We start from the raw sequence: 17,243 nt of genomic DNA, 5'->3' as shown, positions 1-17,243 counted from the left end.
GGAATGGGTTGCCTTAGGTAGCCAGGAAAACCAGAGTCTTGGCAGAGTTTAAGTCATTGGTTAATATGCATGACTAAATGCATGACGCGTAGGACGTAATCATCTTTTTTGAAGTAACGTCTGTATTATATAAGATAAGAAGATCCCCAGGCCAGGACGGGAACTTGGCTATAGTTTAAAGCTAGTTACTCGCATCCCTTTGCAAGCACGCGGGGGGGGGGGGGGGGGGCGCAAGATCTACATGTAAAAAGAAAAAAAGAATATGCCTACTCAATTTAGAAAATTTAGGATAGATGACTAAAAAAAATGTGCAACTTACAGATACTAAAAAAAAACAACAACAACTAGTTAAATACTCAAAGTCAACCAGAAGAATTAATGACTTAAAATTGAAGCCACTAATAGGGACTAGAGACGACTAGATCTAGATTAACATGGATACCCGTGTGACGAAATTAGCCTTCTCTTTTAGAGAAACCTCAGTAATTTATGAGATAAAGAAGATCAAGTGCCAGACCTGTAGACCTATCACCTCACCGCATTAAAACATTAAGATTTCGATCTCTTTCTCTCCCTAACACAAATGCCAGTGTCGCAGTCTGCTTATTTGTAACCTACTTAAGAATGCGAGACATTTATGAGCCTTCCTGGACGAACAGACGGCTGCCTGGTCGTGCGGTTTGCGCGCTGGACTGTCGTTCGGATTTATCGATGGTCTCGGGTTCAAACCCTGCCCGCTCCCATCCCCCGTCGTCCAGCGGGAGGTCTGGACTAGGAAACTATCGTCAACTCTGAAGGAACATCCGAAACATGTAAAACAAACATTTTAGTCCCGTTTAAAAAAAAACCTCTCAACTTCACACGTGTGCGACAAGTTCCCAACTATCCGCCAAGATAAATAGATCTTAATCTAAATTACCCAAGCGCAAAGAGTAGGCCGGCTACCTCATACGCCTAGTCACAATTCCATTTAGTGAATTACCCTAGACTGCTCATAAACAAAAATGAATCACAAAATATTAAAGCATATTGTAACACCTTTCAACGCGTCAGCCTATGATAGATCTGGCTATAAAATGATAACGCCTAAAGCCTAGTTCTATCACTTCACTGTGTTTTGCTTGAAGTCATTGGTTAATATGCATGACTAAATGCATGACGCGTAGGAAGTAATCATCTTCTTTTTTGAAATAACGTCTGTATTATATAAGATAAGATAAGGTTTTTATACAACACATAATAAAATGGATATAGCATACCTCAGTTACACGAAAAGTAAGAAACAGGCAAACTATATCATTTCAATAGAGCACACAGATTTATAGGCTTTCAAGTCGAGTGCGTGTGTGTGTAGCCCTACACGTTTTTTATTAACTAATGGACCTTATTCACCAATCGTAAACAAACAACATTTAGCACGTGGTGCTCTATCTCTTCTATCTAATTTACGATCTCATGATTAACTCATGATGGTTGTCACGTGACAGTTTTTTCCCCGTTGTTTTCTCGATAAGATCACGTGACTAAATGTTGTTTGTTAACGATTGGTGAATGAGGTCCAATAGTTTGTTACCAGTGACAGTAACATCACCAAAAACGGTTCTAAATTAAGTAGTATAAAAAGCTCTACATCTAGTAAGTCTAACCCTATTCAAAGGTTGATCCCCTTTTTTTTTTTTTGACATTCAACTGAGTATGCAATAGGAAACAATGTCCATATGATTTAATAGAGTGCAGATACAATCGCAAACATGTAACTAAAGTTATGTGAAAAATTGAATTACTACTAAGGAGTGGAAATATGAACTGATACGGTGTGTGCAGCCCCCATGCATGTAACGTGAGAGCCTCTGCGCCAATCTATCAACGCATCGTTAACCAAAAACGAAAGTGTTAAGGGATAACCGAATACCACATTTCTCACGACCTTTGGCTGACCAGGACAACGTTACCTCGCTAGAAAATATATGGGATTCATGGGGGTTATTTTAGCTTAGGTAGAAACTATAAGGGGGTAGCCATCTTACAAATATCCGATAGATACAAAATCACACACACTCACAACGACAACAATGGGAGGGTAGTAATACTTAGAGTAGTTTCACAAGAACAAAAATACACACTAGTCAATATCTACGCACCCGCTCAGAGAGGGAGAGAAAAACGTGAGTTTTTTCCAAAACCTCAGTGACACACTACAAATCACAAACATAGGAGAACAAGTAATAACAGGAGGGGATTTTAACTTTATAGAGGCACAACTGGACAAACAACACACACACACACACAATACCCACCCTCTCAGCCGGTAGCAGAGACACACAACTACATGGGAGAAATAGTAAACTATTTCCACCTGGTAGATGCTTATAGGAAATTAGAGCCGAATGGCAAGGAAACTACATTAACACACAGGTCCTATCAGTTTGAAACCAGAATTGACCGTTTTTACACACCCACGGACACCAACATACTTAGTGTGACACATTTAGGAGAAACCCTACATTACTCCGACCATAAAGGTGTACTTTTGGAACTTGGAAAAAAAAAAAAAAAAAAAAAAAAAAAAAAGAATCCCATTGGAAATTAAACAACAACCTTTTGGAAGACCCACTAATCAAAAGAGAAATAAAACAAATCCTGCTAGCAACAAAACAAGACATAGAAAACGAATACAAATTAACCCAGACGTGGACAATAATAAAAAATTAAATCAAACAATTCAAAATCTTAGCAAGAATCAAACAAACAAAGAGGGTAAGTGAAGAAAACAGAATAAAAAATCTGCTTACTCAAACGCAGGATGAAATTGAAAAAACAGACCTAACCAGACAACTTGAAGAGTTATACAAACACAAATATAGAGGAGCCGAAATCAGATGCAAAAACACCCAGATATCAGAAGGGCCAAACAAATTATACTTGGCGCTAGAACAAAATACACACAAAAAATAGAATAATAACCAACATAACAAAGAAGGAAACAAAATACAGGAGAGTGACAAAATAATAGAAATTTTTACAAAACATTTCGTCAACATGTATAATGAAGAACAAACAGATACAGACGCACAAAACATACTTCTAAAACACTAAAACATTACCTCCATCAGAAAAACAAAAGACAAATAAACCCTTTACATTAGAGGAGCTGAGGGCTGCTTTAGACACAACACAAAATAACAAATCCCCTGGCCCAGACGGTTTGACATATGAATTCTATAAAACTTTTTTTCTCCTAAATAGGACCCCTACTACTAAGACTATACAATGACATGTTAGAAACAGGACAGACGCCTACAGACTTTAATCTTGCATACATCACACTATTACCAAAAAAAACTGAAAACAACACAACACCTAGTGACTTTAGACCCATCTCCCTTTTAAATGCTGACTATAAAGTGCTGACCAAAATGATTTTTGTAAGAGTTAGGCCCCTTATACCCCACCTACTAGGACAAGACAGTACTGTAGCAACCCGGAAAAAAATATAGACGAACTGAACCACTTTCTACGAGACATCATATATTACTGTAAAGACAAAGACTTGAAAGCAGCCCTCGTGTCCATTGATCAAGAAAAAGCTTTCGACAGAATTGACCATGACTACTTATTCAAAATACTAGACATGACAGACATAGACAAGACTTTGATAACATACATAAAGCTAGTCTACACCGATGCCACAAGTCAACTTATAATAAATCAAACACTAAGCAGCAAGATTTCTATTAGAAGATCTGTTAGGCAAGGTTGTTCCCTATCCCGCTTTTTATACACCCTTTGCGTAGAACCCCTGTTAGAGAATATTAGGTTAGACAAAGAAATTTTAGGAATAAAATCCCCGGTCCAACCCCCGTAGTCAAAATTAAAGCTTATGCCGACGATACCACACTTTTCCCCACCTCAGAAAAAGACATAGCTAAAATTATAGAGAAATTTACATTATTTGGGAGGGCGAGCGGGTCCAAAATAAACATTAATAAATCCTCAATTATGGGACTAGGTAGGTGGGAAATCCCCCCCCCCAACATTCCCTTTAACCTTAAAATAAAGAAAGAAATAAAAGTATGTGGCATCGTGTGGACTAGCAACCCAGCACACTATTGCCATGAACAGTGGGCGGAGATTCTGGCCCACACAAAGAACGTGATTAGAATGTTTCATTACATGGCGACAACCATATTTGGGAGAGCTATATTAATAAACAACTTGGTCATCCCGAAGATAATCTACTTAGCAAATATAGTAGAACCTCCTCCTAATTTCATAAATAACATCAATACCACTATCAGAAATTTTATTTTCAAAAACACAATAAGGAACATAAAACATACAACACTCATACAAGTAAAAAAAGAAGGAGGGATAGGCTTACAAGACATTCACACAAAAATCAAAACGCTTAGAATAAAATTTGTAGGGAAAGTAGTAAGATCTCCCAATAACTTCCCCTTAGTATTAAATTATTTTGGACTTAGACTAAACAAACTCCTCCCCATTCCTAACAACAGACCCCATCATTTTGGTAACCATACACATCCATTCTACAGATCACTCACAAGACACCTACCCAGCAATGAAAACATAACACACCACGACTCAAAAACAATATACACTATACTCAGAGACAAGTTGAAAGAAAACCTAGAAGTTAGAATAAAGTGGGTCAGGGAGTTAGGGGTTAAACCAATGAACTGGACAGACACATTCACGCATTTACACAACAAATACATAACACCCAAAGCACGAGAAGCGGCCTACAGATTACTATGCGGGATGACCCCAATAAAAGGAAGACTCTCAACTACAACAGGGTCCAAATATACCTGTGTAATTTGTAAAAAAGAAAACCAAAACCCAGAGAAACACTTATTTAGTGAATGTGAGCTGGTTGAGGAAGCAAAAAAAAAAAAACTTTAGAAGATATTATTGACGCAAACAGTCAAACCTGTGCAAATGTAAATACTGCTATTTTCTTTAATAAAGTACCTAAAGCCATAAATAAAAAACTAAGAGACATCAATGTAATCATTTGATCAGAATATAGAAACCTTATTTGGGATACCTACCTACAAATTGTCTACCATAATAAACTGCACAGTAAAGTATTATTAGATCACATTCTTAAGAAAATTATTGAACGCAAAGTGAAACAAATGTGTGTGTGTGTGTGTGTGTGTATGCGAGTGTGTATGCATGTGTATAGATATATATCCCAAATTATCCTTTTTATATATTTAAAGACCCTGTAACCATATGATTAAAAAAGCTAGTTCTCCAAATAAATAAAAAAAACAGTGATCGCCTCTTGAAATTGACAAGGGTTAAGACAATTCAAGACAGTACACAATCACGAAGGCCACGCCTTGACCTTGTGACTGTAAAGACTTAAACCAAAGTTTTGATCTACAAAGACGAGCGAGTTAGGCAGGAGAAAACGAGAGATCTCATTCGATTAAAACAGAGAATCATATCGAAATGGAAAATTAGGCCGTAAAGTCAAGGAACGGAAACACAATAAGGAACCAGGAGCGAACATGTGAAAACCCAAGAAAAGGGAAAGAAGAGTAACTTCCAAGAAATCAAGAACAAGGGCAGACCTTTACGTTTTATGTAAACATTGTTTTTCTTCTGTTGTTACTGTATTGAGAATCAAGCATGACCACATTATATCTAAGCAAACAATTCTTTGTATAAATTTGTACTTTTTAACAAGTATGTCCATAGTGACTTCTTTACGAATATTGGAAAAATACCACCACTATCCGTATTGTGCATACCTGTGCAGTCTACATACAAATATATTATTTCTTACTACCTTGCAGACGTTTACAGTCTATACAGCTACTGTTGTTCTTCTGTTGTTCTAATATTGAGCATCAACATAACCTCATATCTCAACAAGCTTCTACATCAAATTGTTACTAAATTAGTATTTAGTTTAATTTTTTTTTTTTTACATATGTCAAAGTTTTTACTATTGTTAAAAAAAAAATTCTCCACCACCATTGTCAATATTGAGCATGCTTGTGCAGTCTACAGAGAAATAATATATTAAAGAGGGGAAGAGGAAAAATAAAAAGGGGGGGGGGGAATATTCAAGAAAAAAAAGTATATATATATACATACATACACACACACATATATATATATATATATATATAAATACATATAAAATAACTTTCAGTACGACTCTAATTTGCCCCTGTGACCAAAAAAAAAAAAGCCACAGAGAAATTGTCTCTGAACAGAAACTCCGGATATACTGACTCTAGCAGACAGGATTTCCGCTAGAGATGGGAAACGAACCGAACCCGAACCGAACTCGAACCTCACTTATGACCGAACCGAACCCGAACTTTGAAACTGCTTGGTACGAACCGAACCGAACGAACCCTCCTTTTCTTAACCGAACTAATTTTGCAATTTTTACATCCCTTTTTATATTTTGGGTTTAAAAAAAAAAACTTAAATATTTTATTTAAATTCTAATGATTCCATTATACTTTGAAAACTTGGGAGGGGGTGGTGGTGGTATTTTGAAAAAAAAAAGCGGCTCGCTTTGATTCCTATGGGTTTTTCCGTACGTGCCGACTCTCCCCTAACCTTGAATTTTCGCGGGCTGTTTGCAATATTGGTTTTGAGTCGAATAGGCGCCCTCTAATTAGATCTAGATCTAGATTCAAGTTCCTAGTAAGTAGAAAGTTGGCATTAAAATATTGTCACTTTTATTTGAGATAGCTGTTAGTTGAGAGTAGAATATTTTTTGCCGATTAGAGAGTGTAGATATAAATAAGTTCATTTGTGTTCTAGTTTAAAATAAATTTTAATTATCTTCTATTAAGTGATTTATTTTTACAAAATTGTGAAGTATTCTATATTGGAATATTATCAGTGGCGTAGCAAGAGAGGGGGAGGAGGGGGAGAAATGTAAAATCCCCCCGGGCCCCCAAAGAGGTCCAGCCCCTCCCGGGCCCCCAAATGATGAAAAATTCCAATCTACGCCCCTGAATATTTTTTACTATTATTCTGTTTTGCATTATTGATCATCAGTATTTTAAATGCAGCGTTTCAAAAACTTGGGGTCCTCTCCCGTGGGTGGGGATGGTTAGTACCTTGAATTGGGGGATGGGGAGACGCAACTTCTTGACAAAAAGGGGTGTCATAAAGTGTGTGTGTGTTTTTTCTGGTGGCGGTAAGAAGAGGTTAAGCGATTGATTGGTGTTTATGCATTAAGGATGATGAAATTAGCGTAATGCAAATGTGAAACGGCAGACAATCTTAAGACATGAAAGAGTAAAGACGTTGTTTTGTGGTGACCTAGATTTTGTTTAAATATCAGTATATTTCATTAATATTAAAACTCTATCTCAAGTTAAATATGTGAATATTGTAATAACAGTTAGGCTATATTGAGTTGTTCACATAAGAACTTTATTTTAAAGTTTATTAAGTTTATATATTATTATAAGGCTTGTCTTCGAGCCCGAAGATTAGTGAGGAATGCAGTTTTTCCCATGGCTGCGCAGGCCCAGCTGTGACCTACATATTGTGCCACATCCAGGGCAAGCATAACCACTGTTCGCAGGTGGTCGATTTAGTTTTTCTTTTCGCGTCTGCGTTTGTCCTCGGCAGCGGATTTTCTTTTGGTCTCAAATGTGTATCCCGCGGCCTTCGGGAGTGAACTCCAACTGACTCGTTCTAAGACCGCATGTAACCAGGTGCTCTCTTCTGTGTCAGCCAAGGAAAGTTGACGCCTAAGCTGGTCTTTGAAGCGTTTTCGTCGGGCGCCTCTGTAACGTCGACCACCTTTTAGCTCACAAAAAAAAAGACTGCCTTTGGCATACGTTCGTCTCCCATACGGGATACGTGCCCTGCCCAGCATAACTGTCGGACCATAAGAAGTCCACCTATACTATCCTTACCGGTAAAAATATAAAACGCCTATATTGGTTCAATTGTACTAGCTGTTTGTAAGCGATAAACCAGCAACCAACTAACAAAGAGAGGAGGCATCGAAAAAAAAAGTTTTATTTTTATTGTAACTTATCTGAATATTAGTATAATTACATGTTAAAAATTAAAATATATTAAGTGGAGATGTCATTTTATCTTCTAATAAGACCTTGTCAACTGTAGACTGCTTTTTTGCGAGGCGCGTATGCACAATATGGGTCAAAACGTTTTGAAGAAAACATTTTAAAACATCTCCGCTAGTGTGATTCTTCTGCATTTTTTTTTGTCTCAGAATAGTCGAATTTCTTCCGTATATTGCAATTTATAATAGTGACGACTTATGTGTGAAAAAAAACCCTCGATAGAGACGCCTTTACACGAAGAATATTTGTTTAAAAAGATCACGCCCATTATAGAAGTACGTGCGCAATATGTAGGCCTACCTAGAATGTCCCTTTCATAATTCTATTGGCCAGGTCTGCCTCTTTATTATTAGATTTGATATGGCCCTCGACTTTTTTTTTTATTATGATGAATAGTGCGTTCTGAAAGAAAGCACATCGATATTAGCCTTTTTAAAAAATTCGCTTAGCGCCGAGTCACGCCCTGAATTAAACCACTTGCCGACTTGAGCGAAAACCTGTCGCATCTTCATTTCTATCTCCATTAAGACATTTTTACAACGCTTTAAATGTATGTAGGCAACATTATTTTGGCAAAAGTATTGCCCATAGGCCTATTTTATATTGCAAAGTATTTGTTTTATGTAAAAATTCAAATAAAAAAGTTTTAACTAATAAATAGCATTAAACCTTATAACTTAATTTTGCTATTACATAATTTCATAACATTGAACCGAGCCGAACCCGAACTTTAGACCTGACCGAACCGAACCCGAACTATACTCGTCATCGAACCGAACCGAACTCGAACTTAAATCTGGCCGAACCGAACCGAACCCGAACTTTAAAAGTTGGGTTCGATTCCCATCTCTAATTTCCACCTTGATGATGAGGAAGTAGTTTTCCAAATCTCAAGGGAGGAAATCAAAAATTGTCATAAAAAGGGAGACAACAAAAGAAACAATATAAATGTTTAAATGCCTATGTTCGCATAAGTATGTACACACATAGATGTGTATGCACGTTTGATAGAAGTTAATATGAAGAACTGGGGTAATGTAGCAAAGCACAAAGGAAACAACCATAAGCAATGTAGACAAAGTGGGAAAAAATGTGACTACGATGTTTAAAATGTCTTTTAATATCATTTAAGTTTCTACTTTCACTTTTTGATTGTTTCTATTTAATTACCTATTGTTGACATTCTCACCACATATATTTTAAGAACCTTAAATTTCAAAAATATTCATTATATGCTATTGGAAAAAAATAACGCCATATACAAAGCAATTTAAAACGTTAAAATATTATGACATCCTAAATGTAACTATATGCATTGCTATGTTTTGCAATCATTGTACTTTAAAATGTAACTACTTAATTTGTACCTTACTAATAAAATATGTATCTTTTTGTTAATAAAAAAAAAAAAGCCCAATAAAGAGGCCAATAGCCCAAAAAAAGAGGCAAAGAAAAGAGGCAAAGGTCCAAGGATTCCTAGGATGTAAACAGCTCGACAACTGAAGTCAAAAGCTACAAAGCTGAGGTATCCTTAACAAAAACGTTTTCCGAGTGTGGCCAACGAGCTGGAAATTCTTTTCGCATCGATATATTATCAACTACTAAATTTCTAGGAAAATCGTTAGAGCATTTTTTGAGATCCGTGTTCAGGTTCCACGAAGTTCTGACTTGAATAGAGGTATTGTAAAATATATATATATATATATATATACCGGTATATGTTGAAACCGCACCATCCGTTTTAAGAACTTTAAAATTCTTTCCTAGCTAGGTGTGAATTTATTTTAAGAAAAATAGCCATATTAATATCCATGACCGAATTCAGTCGAGCCCTAAAAATAGGTGTTTTCACAGTGTGCTTATCCTCTTCCTATCTATAACATCATAAGCCATTAAAATGTTATTTAACCTTGGTTAGACCAATAATGGAAAATGCATCCTCCGCTTGGGACCCCTCAACTCAAGAAAACATTAAGAAACTGGAACAGACACAAAATAGAGCAGTGATATTCATAACAAACGAATATTCACATTTGACTAGAGTAACACCTTTAGTAAAATCACTAAATTTAGAAAGCCTTCAGGACAGAAGACTCAAAAGTAAAGTAGCAATTATACATAAAACATTGACCCATAATCTTCAAATACAAAATTTAATAAAATACTCAGAAAGTCACAAAGATAAGGCGCATTCCTCGTTCCATATGCTAGGACAAATTTGTACAAATACTCCTTCTTCCCTGGTGCTATTAGAGCATGAAATGGGTGGCCTGAGCTAGCCATGAAAACCAGTGACTTGGCAGAATTTAAGTCATTGGTTAATATGCATGACTAAATGCATGACGCGTAAGACGTAATCATTTTTTTTTTGAAGTAACGTCTGTATTATATAAGATAAGATAAGCCGATCAGATAGACGAATGATGCCCGCGAGCCATATTCTGCCCTTCCAAACTGTTGTCCACAGTTCACAATCACGTCACTAAGGATCACTTTGCATTGGCGTTGAGGCGGCACATTCCTTGTTCCATATTTGTACAAATGCTCCTTCTTTACGAGTGCTATTAGAGCATGGAATGGGTTGCCTGAGCCAGCCTGGAAAACCAATGACATTGCAGAATTTAAGTCATTGGTTAACATGCATGACTAGATTGACATAGGAATACGAGTAGGACGTAGGTAATCTTTTAAGAAGTAACGTCTGTTTTATAAGATAAGAAAAAACAAATTCTCGTGGCTTCCATCACCGAAAAATGGCTGCCTGGTTGAGCGGTATGCGCGCTGGACTGTCGCTCGGTTGTCTCAATGGTCCATGTCCTGGATGAAAGTTTGGACTAGGAAGTGGATTATCTTCAACTCTGAAGAAAGTTATTTCGCCAATCAGAATCCAGAAAGTTTGATAATGACGTTTTCATTTTTTCCACAATATGCTATTACTGTGCATATAAATATACATTTGATGGCCGTGTGAAAACACGTGTTTCAGTGTACAAAAAAACAACAACCGCGATCTGCAAAAGTCAATGGACCACTGTAGCTCCTATCGTACACGTTGTTCTTATACCAAAGACTAAATAAAGTATTTTCTTTTCCTAGTAAGTCGTTTGGCACGAGAGCTACTGGAGGCGGATTAGCAAACGAAACTGCTGCAACTGGAAACATATTGGTAATAAAATTCAGCTGCACAAGGTTTCTGTAAATTACGTTAAAATGTTTGTAAAATGAATCAAATGTTTTGGAGCTCCTGGTAAATCGACAGGAGGCCGCGGGAAATCTGTTATAAGTTATAAAATGGTTTAATTTAATCATTTATACACCTAGAATTAGCGCGTATGCTACGCCGCCGGTCGACTAGTACTATTAAAGAGATGTAATTTAGATCTATACGGTGTTAGCAAATAGCGTTACACAACAAAAAAAAACTGGGTTTTTCTGAAATCTGATACTTGGTATTTAATAGTAAAACAGCACCTACCTAAATAAATCGTAAATAGAGAGCAAATACCACAGCATAGACATGTCTATGGCAAATACATAGATATATTGTAGTATATATAGGTCTGTGGTTTTATATTATATAACTTTCGTAACTTCTATAGAGAAATGACTTTTGTAATTTCATTTACCGTACTGAAAGTTTGGGCTATTCGCGTCTGATATATACAGTAGAGTCCCAGCTCGTCGAAATTAGTTAAAATCTACTTTATTTTGAAATTTTCTGCTACACTACTGTAACGGCACTGCGCATGGTGCATTTCTCTACATTTCCAAAATACGGGTTTTCCTTTCACAGCAGAAAATTAATTTTGACTCCAGGTTAAAGTTGACAGGTGTGGAATAGTCCATTATTTTTCACGTACCAGGAGAACCGCATAGGCCAAGGCTTAAGGCTTTCTTAAAATGATAATGACCCATCACCTGCGTGATATACCTAATTTTCGGTTAATAAACAGATGTGGAAAAACGTCATTTCGTAGCATCTACCAGGAATTCAATTTAAACAAAATTGGGAGGTGTTCACCCAGTTTTTACCTTTTTAAAGATACCCGTAGTCACAATTGTGAAACACCACTGATGCTATTTATTTGACCTGCGCATTTAGCTTAATATTTACATAGTGATTCAGATTATCGGAATTTAAATGAGTTTGTATTAGTATACATAAATTTAAAAACATTTAGAGAATAATATTACATATAATATAGAATTTATGATTACCAGACGTCCAGCAAAAAGGAGAGAAATAATATCAAATATCATATAGGCATATATATAAAATAAATATACCGTAACAAAAAAGAATTAAAGATTAGTGGAAAATAAAACCATGTAAGGAAAATCAGGGTAGTATGACGTCAATTACAATTATAGAAGAGGTAAGGTATCTGATACTGACAATGTTTGTCTTAAGCTTTAATAAAAATAAAATTAATGTAAAGGATAAGGAGTTCGAGTACCAGTATTATATAAGACCAATAAAATATATACTTTATATAGGCTTTGTTCCGACATTTTTACTGTGTTCCGCAATTGTGACTTCCCAAAAAATCATGTGACTGACCATATCTCAGTCGATTTGAATGCTAAATTTAAATATATGTTGCAAAACTAAACAATGCGACATATTCTCGTCTGGAGAGGGGATGTGGCGGTAGAGTGAAAACAATTAATTCTCGCTTCTTTTATAATTTCTCTTAATGTTTGCATTTGGCATTAAAGAATAGGGTAGAGGCGACTCGATATAAGAATTTAATTTATTGAATATATAAATTATATTAGTTACAGATATTTTTTTTAATTTTGTAATTTCTTAACTAAAATATAAAAAGAAAAAGTATTGGTTTGTCTGACGGGCGGAGGGCGATTGCATGTATCGTCCCTACCACTAGTACAAGTTTCATTTTATATTTACTACTAATAAAATTTGATATTATAGGGTGGTGCGACATAATATACAAATTGGTTCAAATATCAATATGTAGCTTATATTATATAGAAATTCAACCAATTATTTTCACAAGCTATGATTTCTCCATAAAAATAGGAGTGGCAAACTACTCCTTGACAGCTGAGAAATCTTTTGCTACAGTTGCTTGTCCTTGTGAAAGTAATATTTCTTTAAGCACTTTCCAAAGCCTCTTCTGTGACACCAATCTGTAAAACATTGTATCCAACCTATCTATTGTTCCAAAAAAAAATGTATCACATCTTGATTTTATTTCCAAGAGCTGCAAACACTAAAGCACTTGTACACATTTATTTTCCATTAAATTTTTAATTGCATTTGTGTCCCTTTCACTGATAGATTTATCTGCCTTTTTTTTTAGTTCAATGTCTTTAAAAAAACAAAACAAAAAAAAAACTTGGATCTAATTCAGAAACTGACTTTTTTTTCAAGAGTAAGCTTTTTTTTTCAAGAATAAGCAATTTTCTTCAAGTTGCAGCTCTTTCTGCAACCCTTCCCTTCATGCACATTTCATTAGACAGATTAAATTGTTTGCCAGGAAAGGAAACATTGGTTTATCACGTTTAGTTTGTCTTAATTTGACTCAAAACAGACTATTCTCTAACAGTGTCTAACAATGTCTGAAAAAACTCTGATGCTTCACATATAAAACAACCCAGAACAGCTCTTTTAAACCTCAACAACAACCAGGCCACATTGGAATAGAAGGCAATGAAAAAGCAGACATTTTAGCCATCAGTTATTTGCTTTGGTGGAGCATCACCAGAGAATGTCGATCAAGTCCTTCAAAGCTACATACTCTATCAGTATCAAGATGCCCTAACAAGAGACTGGCCCCAACACCCCCTTACAGAACAAAAACTGTATACAGGGAGGTGCAAAAGTAGTTATACAGTGATAAAAAAGAGAAAACGTATACATTTACTGCATTTATTATACAAACAATGTTGCATAATTATTTCCTCTCCATTAAAGCATTAATTACGCCTTACTTAGCAAGCATAAACTTTTTAGCATTTTTTTTATTCTTTCAGAAAAAAAAATGCAGTACCATATATTTATATGCATTTTCTCTTTGTCACTTTATACCTACTTTCATACCCCCATCAAAATCTAGAAACCACTGCGCAGTTCATCACAGAAATAGGAATACTTGTCTGAGCCCTCCAAGATATGCATAAGAACCAAAAAGATAAAATTCATTTTAACATTATATATTTGGATACTTATATTCATGTAAAATTAAACCAGAAAAACATGTTATAATTAAATATCTTTAGGGAATTTTAATATTGTATAAAAATCAGCATATTGCAATCTCCTACAGGGCTTTAGCTGGCTAAGTTGAAATAGGGTGAAAGAATTTGGGCGCTACAGGTAAAAGTTAATCTATCAAAATAATATTTGTCTAAAGTCTTACTGTGACTTAAGTCTAAATTTCTATACAGAGATGTATTCTAGTTCTATATAAATAAGGATCTAAAATACCGGTATCTGAAAGTACTCTAAAAGAATCAGTACAGTACCCCTACATTTTTTTTTGAGAATTCATCAACTTCAAATGTTTGTTTTTTTCTTGTACTTCTATTTCTCCTATGTTGTCTACTTGGTTCAAATTAAGTAATGTCTTTGTCTCCTGGGGCTGTGAAAGCTGATGTATTTATTTAGAATGTTAGCTTTAGTTTCATTATCATTATGTATTAAGTTATTTTCTCCTTTTAAACTTCAGATGTTCTTAAATACCTGCCTAGGGAAGATTCTTATGATGTCATCAATTATAAGGAATTGTTGCAAACAATAAAGCAGCAGCCCATTTGTAATGGAGTTGTGTGTGTGTTTCCAAGGTGACAATGACAAGAAGTTAGTGATTGGCTGGTGGCTGTGCAGTGAGCGTAATGCAAACATGAATTGGAAGACGATCTTGAGACATCAAAGAGTTAAAACATGTTTTTGTTTTGAGTTAGATTGTTTTTTTAATGTCATTACATATAATTATTTCTAGATTTAATTCTAATTTTAAATTTGAATCTGTGTATATTGTAATAAATTATTTTTTATTAAGTTTTTGTTCTCAAGAGATGTTAGTTCAACTTATTTAAAGTTTATTTATTAAAATTTAATACATCTACATCGGTTTAGTTGTACTAGCTGTTTGGAGCTACAAGTCAACGACTGACCAACATCATTAAAGAAGATGTCCTTCAGAGAGCTTGCACCCAACATCACTAGACAAGCCCTTGATTGGAACAACCAAGGCTGAGAAATATATGGCGCCGATATTCGGAAACAGATACCAAACATTTGTACAAGATGTGTAAACAGTTGGAGGGACTCGCCCAGACAACAGACGGACGGAAAGACAGACACAAGTAATAGCAGCTTTTGCTCTTTTCGGGTACCCTAAAATGTATTACTGCTGCATATTACAGATAAAACAAAATAGATACCAAACAAGATGTGGGAACAGTTGGAGGGACTCGTCCAGTATTGATACTTCTAGAGCAGTGTTTCCCAAAGTTGGAAACTAGTACCCCTTACCCCTAAGCAGAGGTATGTGCTGCTTTTGACAACACGTAAGATGCCCACTGAGCTATAGAAAAATTATGATGAAAAAAAACGCAGGACTGATTTACGTGCCTTCAAAAATTGATATTTTGGTTCATTGTGACAAACATTAAAAACTGTTATCGTTTTGACAACTCACTTTTGCTCCTGTATTTTGATGATGAATTTATAATTGATGAGCTGCGGCAGGTAGGCCTACATTACAATGAACAGTGTAAATGATCATGATCTATATACAATTTCTTAATAACTTTGACTGTTCAACAGTGTTACATGGTCTAAACGTTAACTTGTTTTTTATTGTATGTTAAAGCATAATCCGAAAAAAAAAGGCTCAGAATACAAAAGCTATTAACAGTGGAACTTTTTTAACGTTCTGTACACTTTCATAATAATTATCATAATTGCATTTTGGAAAGACATGCATTGTATCCACAATCATCTGACATACACGGATTTCATAATTTATCCAACATATGAATACTTTTCTTGAGTTTAATACAAAGTAAATAATCCAAAGTACAAGTCACTTAAACAATGACGTGAAATAAAACATAGTAAGGCAGAGTTTCTCACATTCCCAGGTGGCAACTCTAGATAACAACATTTTCGTTCAAGCCCACATTGCACAATAGGTAGCGGTGGCCCTGATTAGAGGTGTACACCGTTCATTCAGGCCAGTGAGAGAGAACTCCTATTCGCTTATGCAGGCCTTAGGGTTCCAATTGTGATGCACTCTACACAACAATTTCAAATGATATATCAGAGAACTTATCTTTTTTTTTTGTTTTTGTTTTTTGGTTCCAATGTGACACAAAAATAACTAAAACGCAATATTTTTTTTGTTTACAAAGTTTGTTGAAAAGTCATGCTTAAGAATGTATTTCGCTGTTGTTGTTTTTTTTTTTCCAACTCTTGGCATGAAATAAAATGAGCAATGATAGGGGAGGTAATAAGGAAAATGAATTTAATTTTTTAAAAGGGAGAGAAAAACGTTTAAGTATAGGCTAATACAAAAAGTTTAGATTTTTAACTAAAAATAGTATTTCTCTACAACATAGTAAATAATAGTTATACATTTTTAAGAAATGTTTTCATAGAATGGAAATTATTAATATCTTTATTTGAATTTTAATAAAAATATTACATGCCCTATATTTTTATGCAAAATAAACGCAGTTAAAAGGTTTCAAACTTTTTTTTTAAAATTGCATTGTGGTATACACAATCCATATGCAGCGGAAAAGTCATACTAAAACTATGGTCAGCTTACTTAGCTAAGATATTGTAAAATAGTATGATTCTATAAAAGAGAACACCAAATGTGCAATCTACTTTATATTTGTAAGTTACCAATGACATTCATTGATCATGAGATATCCTAAATTATCGTACATTTAAGCATGACATTTCATACACAAGTTTCTTTTACCTTCTAGACGCTCACTAAAAAACGATTTTAGACAAAATCCCAACCTTGGGACCGCTATTCTGATCTGTCTTTTCCCATTTTCTGATGTAAACATGACTGTTAAAACAGAATAGTCAAATATGGCTACAGTCCATGTCAGTGATGCCCAACCTAATTGGACCTGCAGGCCAAAATA

The 17,243-nt window shown here is 35.1% G+C and overlaps 1 protein-coding gene across 3 annotated transcripts in view; it reads right to left on the bottom strand.

The window, feature by feature from the left end:
* Window positions 1-17,243, bottom strand: part of LOC106057372 (folate receptor beta-like) — a 34,354-nt gene that overhangs the window by 12,710 nt on the left and 4,401 nt on the right. The window contains exon 1 of one of the 3 annotated variants that reach the window (XM_013214541.2): window positions 1,260-1,399. The exons of the other annotated variants lie outside the window; for them this stretch is intronic. The gene's annotated coding sequence lies outside the window, so the exon portion shown is untranslated. Of the gene's footprint in view, window positions 1-1,259; window positions 1,400-17,243 lie in introns of those variants that run through there. 3 annotated transcript variants of the gene reach the window in all.

The sequence above is a fragment of the Biomphalaria glabrata genome, chromosome 8 (genome assembly GCF_947242115.1).
Source record: "Biomphalaria glabrata chromosome 8, xgBioGlab47.1, whole genome shotgun sequence".
NCBI classification, from domain to species: Eukaryota; Metazoa; Mollusca; class Gastropoda; family Planorbidae; genus Biomphalaria; species Biomphalaria glabrata.
Note: the sequence above shows the minus strand (reverse complement) of the source record. Positions and strands in the feature narration are given on the sequence as shown.